This window comes from Miniopterus natalensis, chromosome 1, assembly GCF_054644295.1.
Source record: "Miniopterus natalensis isolate mMinNat1 chromosome 1, mMinNat1.hap1, whole genome shotgun sequence".
Classification (NCBI taxonomy): domain Eukaryota; kingdom Metazoa; phylum Chordata; class Mammalia; order Chiroptera; family Miniopteridae; genus Miniopterus; species Miniopterus natalensis.
Window position 1 is genome coordinate 141,324,557 of NC_142081.1, and position 10,663 is coordinate 141,335,219.

The window sequence follows — 10,663 nt, forward strand, 5'->3', positions numbered from 1 at the left end:
ACATATAGACATAAATTAGACTCAAATACACACACACATATAATATTCATTCTTGAAGCAGATAAATTTATAAAATTGTCTATAATTATACATATTTAATGCAAGTAGAAAATAACTGTCAGCTTTAGAAAAGATAATTTTAAAAGACCTACATAAATTAATAATAAAATTTAAATAAAATATAAGATTTTATTCTCACTTATATTACTTGAATATTTTTTAACCCAAGCTTTACAAGAAATTTCAAAAATCACCTTTGAAAACCAGCAGGCTTTGTAAAAAAATTTATGTCATAGGTTCACATGGAGTGTAAATTGAGCTGATAATAGGTAACTGAAATAAAAAAACAAAAACAGAACTTAAAAATCAATTTTTGAAAAATCAATATGCACTTGACATTTGTTGGACTTCCTAGGCTAAAAATTATTTCTTAAAAACAAAATTCGATTTCTCCCTCTCTCCCTCTTGTTTTGTTGTTGTTTCTCTCCTCTCTCTCTCTCTCTCTCTCCCCACTTTGCAGGGAAATTTAGGTACTAGATTACCTACAAAATTTGCCAAAGTTATATTTATCTCTGATGGCTATATTTGTGTTTACAAATACTATTTCTAAAGAGAAAACATGGTCAAAGCACATAGTAATTACTTGTCTCAGAAAAACACCAAGACAAGCTGTTGCTTTTATATTGACAAAAATCTGTTACTTAAATGTTAGATTTTAAAAACTTACATTTTGATAATAATTCAGTTGCCTCAATATTTCATTCAGTGGTTATGCCCATTGTATCTACATTAAGTAAACTAAGTTTTAGAGTAAAAATGTGACCTAAAACTTGAATGTCAATTAATTCTACATCAAAATGGATAGGTATTACAGACACAGCTCAGTTTTGTTGTTGTTTCTTAATTCAAGTTTTCTCCATTTGAATTCCAAATGTTCCTAATGATGCATAAGTACAGCAATTGTGAAAAACAGTGTAAGTAAATCTGTACATATATGTTCCATATACTGTCTGGGAAATAGCAATTGAAACATATATATACATATATATACATATATATACATATATATACGTATATATACATATATATATATTTGGTGTCAAGAATTATCTCATTTTACTTAAAAAAAAATTAAAGTGACTGGAATTTGCAGTTGTGATGATGTAGCTGTTGTATCTTACAGAAACCAAGGTTCTTTGTCAATTGTTTTATGATCAAGTCTATAACCATGTCATTTAAGTTTGTCCTCTATAGACTGCCATTGTTTTGCTTTGATGCATTTACAAATATGTTAGTTAAGTCTTTGAAAAGATTTATAACAAGGACTCTGACTTACTCTAAATTACAGGTTTCTAAGCAGGTCATCTCTTAAAGTAAAAATTTATAGAATTCTAAAAAATGACTGAAAACATAAACTACTGGCAAATAATCAGGACAAACAAAATATTAGTTATATAAAAATCTCTCTGTCTTGCAGATATAACAAAGCTTGTTTTTCCCCCCTAAATTAATTTAGTAAGTTATACCTTTGTAAGTAATATGAAAGCTTTTATATTTTTCTCCCTGATACCTCTAGAATTTGACAACTCAGTGAGTATTATTTTCATAACTATATATTTATTTGCATAAATCTAATAAGAATCTATTATCTTTATAAAACCAGTTTCCAGTTGTGGTTTTATTGACCAAGACTTTGACTGGAACATCTCTGAGAGGGATATACCTGGACTCTGGGAGTCACCAGAAAGCATGCTCAAAACTGATAAAAGCCAATCAAAAGCCACTTGCAAGAAATGGCCTGACACCTTGCTTGGTCAATAGTTCACAGTAATCTTTCCAAGTAAGGAATGAAGGTTGGTTTCCTGAAAGGTGGTGAGGAAAGAACCTTGAAAAATGTCCTTAAATTCTTGAGGTCCCCAAGTAGGGGGCTGAACCTCAAATCCATTTTATACATTATCATCATTGTTTTGCATGGAAGGCCATTCACAGAGGCTGTGAGTGTAAACTCCTGCTAACCAGTTGCCAATGTTATAAACCCATGTTCCATATATTGTCTGGGAAATAGCAATTGAAACATGCTTTTCTCACAAGAGAAACTGATTGTTTTAATGAGTGCACTAAATGAATTTAAACTTTGTTTTTATAAAGGTCTTAAGTCAGGTGCTACAAATTGAAAAGAAGACTTGTGGTATTTTAATTGCTATAGACACCTCTAAGAAATTTAGAACCTATTGTTTACTGCCATGAACATTACAATCTTGAATGAATGTGTTTTTTTAAATAATTAAAATCTTGGAATGTATAATGAAGATGTAAATTTCAAAAAAAGGAAATTCCGCATTAACTGAATTTTACTAAATACGATTATTATCTGATGAAGCAAATTCACCCATCAAGACCACCTGGTATGTTTTATGTATGTGTTGGTGCTGGAAGATGTCTGTGTGCCTGTATCAACACATGTGACTTCATGTAAAGATTCTTTTTTTTTTAAAGGGAAATCTTTTTTATTTATTTTATTTTATTTTTAAAATTTTATTACTGTTTAAAATAATACAGATGTCCCTTTTTCTCCCCAATGACCCGTTCCACCCCATTCCTTCCCCCTCCCCAGTCCCTCTCCCCATCACTGTCCATGTCCTTGGGTTGTGTATATATGCACATAAATTCTTTGGTTACTCTCTCCCCCTCCACCCACCCACCCTCCTCCATCCATTAATGTTAATAGTTCTTGGCAAATGCAGTTTCAATCCATATATAACCAGCAGTGGATGTTACTGCCAGAAAATGCAGGATTAAAATCATCCTTGGGTAATCCACCCAAGAACTTGAGGAATCCATCTAAACTCTTTCAGGCAAAGCCAGAAGGCAACTGTGTGGCTCAGTTTCTTTGCCCTGAGGGGTTAATTAAAGCTCAATCATGAGATTCCAGCAAAGCATATTTTTAAAATCCTATAGAATCAATTGCTATTCTTATTGTGTTCATGCAAACAGTCAGGCCAAATTGAAACTAGACTTAATACAGTAAATAAATTGGTCTTAATTTGGCTCTTTAATAAAAATGAGAGTCATTTTAGGGGGGAAATTGTGTTTCAATAGATTCCATATACACTGTGGATATTAGACTCTAGTTCAGTTCATTATCTTCAAAGTTTTATTTTTCACCCATGAGCTAAACTAAAGTTGATCTTAAATTTTTATAATTTTCTTAAATATTTGACTACAATCCTCCAAACTAATGTTTCGTTTTTCTCTCATCCTTTGACTTGGAATTGTTAACAACTGAAACTTTTTCCTTTTATTGGGCCATTTGTCATAATTCTTGTCATTCTAGCTTTTGCACCGATAATACTGAGATGGGTAACACAGTTTGTCTCCACCAGGTTACAAGCCCTACTTATACTCAGGAAATACCACTCTTAGACGCCATCACAACCTCCTTTTGTACCCAGGCCTCATCATCACTCTGACAGAGAGCAAGGATCTTTTGACTCTGAATAAAAATGTCACCCCCTTTCAGCAGGAAGCAGTTACAGAAGAGACCCTGCACCCCTTTTCTCTGAAAGAATTCAGTGCCAAAAATCCTTGAGGGGTATTAGACAGATATGAGTAGAGGTCAGGTACAGAAAACTCAGGTACAGAGACTCACCTGGGCAGAAAGCCCTAGATGCCTAACAAAGGGCAAAACTGAGATAACAAGAACCTTGTCCCCAGGGTAATCAAGCCTCCCTTAGCATATCGTTTAGCCCCCTTGAACATTTCCTCCCTAAAGATAACATCTAGGCCTCAGTTGCACGTCAGCTCCAGGCCCAGAAGAGCAGCAAAGCCAGACAAGTGGTGCTGTGTCTGCCTCAAGACCAACTGCATTAACTAATAACCCCCTTCCCTGGCACTGACCAATCAGTAGAGACCACCACCCTGAAAGAGCCCACCTGGAAAGTTGATGAATATTCTTTTGGGACACTCCCCTGAGACTTCCCCTAAGATTTCCACCAGCAACAAAGAGATAAATGCGCTCACAACAAAGGACCCAGTGCACACTACCCAACAAAGGAGCATTCCAGCACCATATCCTTTCCCCTACATTGGAAAGAAAGGCAAGCAAATACAGGAAGCCGTGGCTCACTGGCTTACCGGAACAGACTCACCGGAATAGACCACCATGGGAACCAGCTCCAGGATAGGAAACCTAAACTTTAATTGACAAATCACTGGAGGCTCAGTGCAAACAACTCTGACAATTAAAAAAAAAATCCAGGGCAACCCAGTCATACGGGGAGCTAGCTCCACAATATGGTGAGAATTACTTGCAGGAGCCTGACCAAGTTCCTATAGCAAGAATTGGAGAAAAATCTTGGACTTCTAGCAGGAGAGGGAAGAAAACTATTTGAAATACACCAGAGTGCACTGTTCTTTTCAAGGCCTGCCCTCAGGGGAAACTGTTTAATCAGTCTAACCTGCAAAAATATTATCAGAGCCAACCTGACCTGGGAAAGGGAAATAAACAACTCCTGCAACCTCTAGCCTTCTTACCACTTAAAAGGAGATTTTAAAAAATGAGAACACTTGTGAAGTTTGCAGTTCAGAGGCATAAATTCACAAGACTGAAATCTAATCTTAAGAATACAGAGCACTTCCACTCACCCTACAACACTAAAGGCTTTTTTACAGCAATTTCTTTTACCCAGTACAGCATGTCCAGCTATCAAGAAAAAAATTACAAGGCATGCCAAAAGGCAAAAATGCAATTTAAAGAGACACAGCCAGATGTGACATGGATGTTGAATTACCAAAATAAGAATTTATATTAAATTATGTAATTAATATGCTAAGGGCTTTAACAGAAATATAGAGAATATGCAAGAACAGATGGGTGATGTTAGCAAAGATATTGGAATCCTAAGAAAGAACCAAAAAAGAAATGCTAGAAATAAAAAAAAACACTAAACTACAACAGAAATGAAGAATGCATTTGGTCTATTTATTAATATCCCAGACACAGTTGATGAGAGAGAATCTCTAACCTAGAGGATTTATCAATACAATCCTTGAAAAGCAAAGAGAACAAGTATTGAAAAAACAGAGCAGAATATCTGACAACAAAATATCAGGACTCTGAGATGACTACAAAAGATGTTACACATAGATTATATGAATACCAAAAAGAGAAGTAAGAGAGAGTGAAAAATAATTATTTGAAACAATAATGACTGAGAATTTCTGCAAATTAATGTCAAATAACAAATCACAGATCTAGGAAGCTCAGAGAACATGAAGCAGGGTAAATTCCAACTGGAAAAGAACACACACAAAAATCCCCCCCTACACCTCAGTGTATCATTTTCAAACTACATAAAATCTAAGGTAAAGAAAAAAAACCTGAAATATTGGAGTGAAAAAATATATCTTACCTACAGAGGAACAAAAATAAGAATTACATCTGACTTCACTTCAAAAAACAAGACAAAAATAAGAATTTCATCTGACTTCTCTTCAGAAACCATGAAAGCAAGAAGAGAGTGGAGTAATATATTTAAAGGGTTGAGAGAAAAACCACCAGCCTAGAATTCTGTGTTCTAAAAGATTATCCTTCAAAGTAAAGGAGAAATAAGACTCTCAAACACAATTTGTGGGAATTTGTTGCTAGTAGACCTGCCTTGCAAGAAGTGTTTTAAAAAGTTCTTTAAAGGGAAGGAAAACAATATAGGTTAGAAACTGGAATCTACATAAAGAAAAGAAGAGCATAGAGAAAGGATTAAGTAAAAATAAATGAAAATCTTTTGCTTATTCTTAATTGATCTAACATATAACAAATTTTTTCAAAATAATAATAACAAAATATATGTATACATATGTTTATGTATGCTTATAAAAGAGAAATGAATAAGAGAAAGGATACAAGATACAGGAGGAAGAAATTAAGATTATTTTGTTGCGCCCGGCCGGGCATGGCCCAGCGGTTAAGCATCGACCTAGGATCCAGGCGATCAGGGTTCGATTCCCAGTCAGGGCACATGCCCGGGTTGTGGGCTGCAGCCGATCAATGACTCTCTCATCATTGATGTTTCTAGCTCTCTCTCTCCCTCTCCTTTCCTCTCTCTGAAATCAATAAAGATATATTTTTTAAAAAAAAGAAAAAAAGATTATTTTGTCGCCTGGTTGGGCGTGGCTCAACTGTTCAGCATCGACCTAGGATCCAGGCGATCGGGGTTCGATTCCCAGTCAGGGCACATGCCCGGGTTGCGGGCTCAATCAATGACTCTCTCATCATTGATGTTTCTACCTCTCTCTCTCCCTCACCTTTCCTCTCTCTGAAATCAATAAAGATATACTTAAAAAAAAGAAAAAAAGATTATTTTGTCATTATAAGGTACTCATGCTACCCGCAAAGTAGTATAGCACTATTTGCGTGAGGACATGAGTTAGCTATAAATGTGCATTGCAAACTCTAGATTAGGGTAACCACTAAAAAGTTTTTTTTAAATGTATCATAACCAATATGCTGAGAAAGAAGATAAAATGGAATATAAAATGCTCAATTAAAACCACAAAAAGTATAAACAAAGTGGAAGACAAAAATAAGAACACAAAGCAAGGGCAACAAACAAAACACAAGAATGAAATGGTAGATATCAATTCAACAATATTAGTAGTCACTTTGAATGTCTGTCATGTCTGTCTTTTAATAATTAAAAGACAGACATGATATTAAGAAACAAGACCTAATTCTGTGTTTTTTATAAGAAATAAAAAACCCACTTTAAATATAAAGATACATATAGATTAAACATAAATGGGTTGAGGGAAAAGTAAATAAATGAAGAAAACAGAAATCTAAGCTATGTAAGATAACAATTGATAGAATTGTAAGAAAAAGTAGATGAATCCACTATCACAGTTGAAAACTTCAACACTCCTCTCTCAAAAATGGACACATTTAGCACACAGAAAATTAATAAGGACATAGCTGAACTTAACAACACCATCACTTAACTGGATATAACTGTGGACTACTTCATTCAACAATAGCAGAATACATATTCTTTTCAAGCCCAAGTGCAACATTCACCAAGATAGATCCCATTGTGGGTCATAATAAAATGCACCATAGGAAATTTAAAAGAATAGAAATACAGTATTTGCTCTTAGACCAAAATGGAATTAAACTAGAAATCAATAACAGAAAGGTAACCAGAAAACACCAAAACACAGAAATGAAACAACACATTTATAAATAACACAGTGGTAAAAAAAAAAAAAATAGAGGTCTATTTCCAGCTCTAAAGAGTAAACAGGTTTTGAAACAAGCAACTTCCCTGAGTCTCTGCAGGTATAACACAGTTTGCTAGGTAAACTGAGATGATTTAAAACAATATTTTAAAAAATCTCTTTTTAGTCTTTGTTCTTTTCTAGTAAGCGATCACTGCCCTGGTAAGGGCAAGCTCCTAAAAAAGGCAAACTAGCAATCTGTTAGTAAGATATTGCTTCATTAGTAAGACTAATGAAGAATAAAGATGAGATGGATTTTTAAAAATCTTCTGTGCCTTTAATGGGGCAGGAAGAAAAACAATTTCCTGAGTAGAGGCTATAAACACACCACCTCAAAATATGCCTCTTTGGCATAAGGATGAGCTTCAGCTGGTTATTTTTAAGAAACAACATTCACAGAAACCCTTTTGTAAGGAGCATTTTTTTTATAAAGAAAATCTCCATTTATAAGGATGTCTTCCTCTCTAAACCAGAAAGAGAAATATGACTAAATCTCTAGAAACTCATATCAACAGAGAAGGTAACTGACTTAAACCTTCATAAGAACCTTATCCTTGTTTCCAGTGCTTTGTCTGGTAACCTCCCATAGCTGACTTCCCTTCCCCTTCAACATCTTTTTTTTTGTTCTTAAGGTGGTAGCTTGGGCTTTTCCCATAAGTTACTCAGTTTTCCTAGTTATCTCTCATGTATATAGGAGGTATACATGTAATTAAAATTCTTTTTAATTTTTCTCCTGTTAATCTGCCTTTTTATTACAGGAGAGGTCTCAGCCACGAACCTAAAAAGGTAGGAGGAAAATCTGTTTTCCTCCCCCGCAGCACAAAATGAAAAATGTTAGTGTTTCCCACTACACTGTTGGTTTAACAGTGTGCTTTTCAGTACAAAATAATTTGTTAAAATGAATACTGCCTGTTAGCTGGTTGGTCATAGTGTGTGCTGAAGTCAAATATATATTTATTTGCACATAGAAAATCACTAAGTAAACCACAAGTTTCAATATTTTAGGAGTTTCCTCCCAGACATACTTGTAATCCAAATTACTCCAAAGTAGAGGAAAATTACAAGTACTGTGAGAGCATGTGCTGAAGTTGAAAAGCACTTAGTACTGAGTTCAAAATTTCCCTAGGAGAATACAAAAAAATTCACTCCAAGTTGCTAATAAAGAAGAATGTATCTAGTTTTGTTATGCTAATTTAATCTTGGTTTTAACCGTGGATGGAAGAGGTGCAAGGAAATCCATGGTGATTGCTAATTAAATCCCCATGGTCTTTGTTGTTTAGCTGAAACTCACTTTTACTGCATGTGAATCATTTGGATTTAAGAGTAAGGACAAAGATTTGCTGAGAGCCCTATACCCCAAAGGATTGTCCTGAAGAAAACAGAAATCTTCATGTAATTAAAGTAAGCAATTAAACAATCAAAATAAAATACAGTTGACCTGGTATTTTGGGCTGTTTTTCTTTAATTACTACCTCAATGCACATTAAAGTAAAATTTGTTAATGAGTTTAAATAGTTAGAATGAATGATCAGTCTTTAGTCTTACATATGAATTATTCAGGAATTATAATTATGGATTATAATATGGCAAACATACTTATTTGTGGCTGTTCTTTTGTGGTAGGCTGTTAGACATAATGAGCAGAGCAAAGATAATGGTCCAGGTACAGAAGGTCACCAAGGCACAAGGCCCTGGGTGTCTAGAAAAGGACAATTATAGGGTAGGACCCAGCGTGACCTTTCCTTTCCTAGCGTATCACTGGTCATGTAGTTTCCTTTCCTCTCTAGAGATAACATCTAGGCCTCAGTTGTATTTCAGTTCCAGGCTCAGAAAAGCAGCAAAACCAGACAAGTGACCCCACAGCTGACCTCAGGACCAGCTGCATTAGATAATGACCCCCTGTCCTGGCATGAACCAATCAATCAGTGCAGACCCCTACCCTGACAGAACACAGCTGAAAAACTGCTGATATTCTATTGAGCTCTTCCCCTGGGACCTGCCTTAAAATTTCAACCCTTAAAACCCTTAGGAAGAGGACCCAGTGCATTTTCCCTCCTGGGAGCACACCTACACCTTCCCTTCCCCCTCCCTCTCCTCACGTTACCATTACCTTCCTCATTCCCAAGCTCCAAGTGCCCTTCCTTTACTTCTATAACTTGTTTCCTAAGCGCATTTCTTTTACAAAGTATTTCTTTTACTTCTGTAATTTACCAGATAAATATTCTCTTATTGTTGGAGTCTTGCTCTGAATTCTTTCCTAGCCAGAATTCAAGTACCAAGGTTGCTGAACCCAGGTCTGGTCTGACCTCACTGATCTAACACCTGGTGCTGTTCCCACCACCTACAACACTTTGAGCTGCAACATTGCTAGACATGAGCTGTAGTAGTTATTGTCCCTGCTCTTAGTAAACTTGCATATCTAATGGGGTAAGCACTTTCCTAAAGAAGTTAAACTTTTGATCCCAAATTTAAATCAATTATAATATGTTTGGAACAAATATTGAGTACCCACTATGAGCTCTACTCTAAGAAAATAACACAGTTTTAATTTTTTATTAATTTGTAATGGCTCAATTCCCAAAAAAGATATGAGGCAAGTAAATTGATCCATCACTAATTATTTTAATAAAAAATATACTTCCTGAAACATTAATCAGAAAGAATATATGCACCCCAATGCTCATAGCAGCACAGTTTACAATAGCTAAGATCTGGAAACAGCCCAAGTGCCCATCAGTAAATGAGTGGATAAAAAAGCTGTGGGACATTTACATCAAGAAATACTACGCAGCTGTAAAGAAGAAGAATCTTGTAGCCTTTGGGACAGCATGGATGGACCTGGAGAATATTATGCTAAGTGCAATAAGCCAGGCAGAGAAAGACAAACATCACATGATCTTGCTCATACGTGGAATCTAAAGAACTTAATAAACTGATGAACAGAAATGATTCAATGACATGGAAGCATAGATGAGACTGATGAATGTCAGAGGGATGGAGGAGGGCGGGTGGGTGGAGGGGGAGAGAGTAACCAAAGTATTTATATGCATATATGCACAACCCAAGGACACGGACAATGGTGGGGAGAGGGACTGGGGAGGGGGATGGGACGGAGTGGAATGGGCCATTGGGGAGAAAAAGGGACATCTGTAATATTTTAAACAAAATTAAATTAAATTAAATATATATATATATATACTAATAATTGTGTTTTCCCCACAAATGTACTTCAAGTAATTAGCAAATCATGATGTTAAACTAATGGTCTTAGGGGTAAAAATATTCCTGCAGCCCCATGTTTAATAAGTGCTTTTTTGGTATTATTCATATTTTTTACAAAGCTGCATAATGTGAAACAAGACGTACTTCAGGAAAATTAATCTATGAGTGGTAT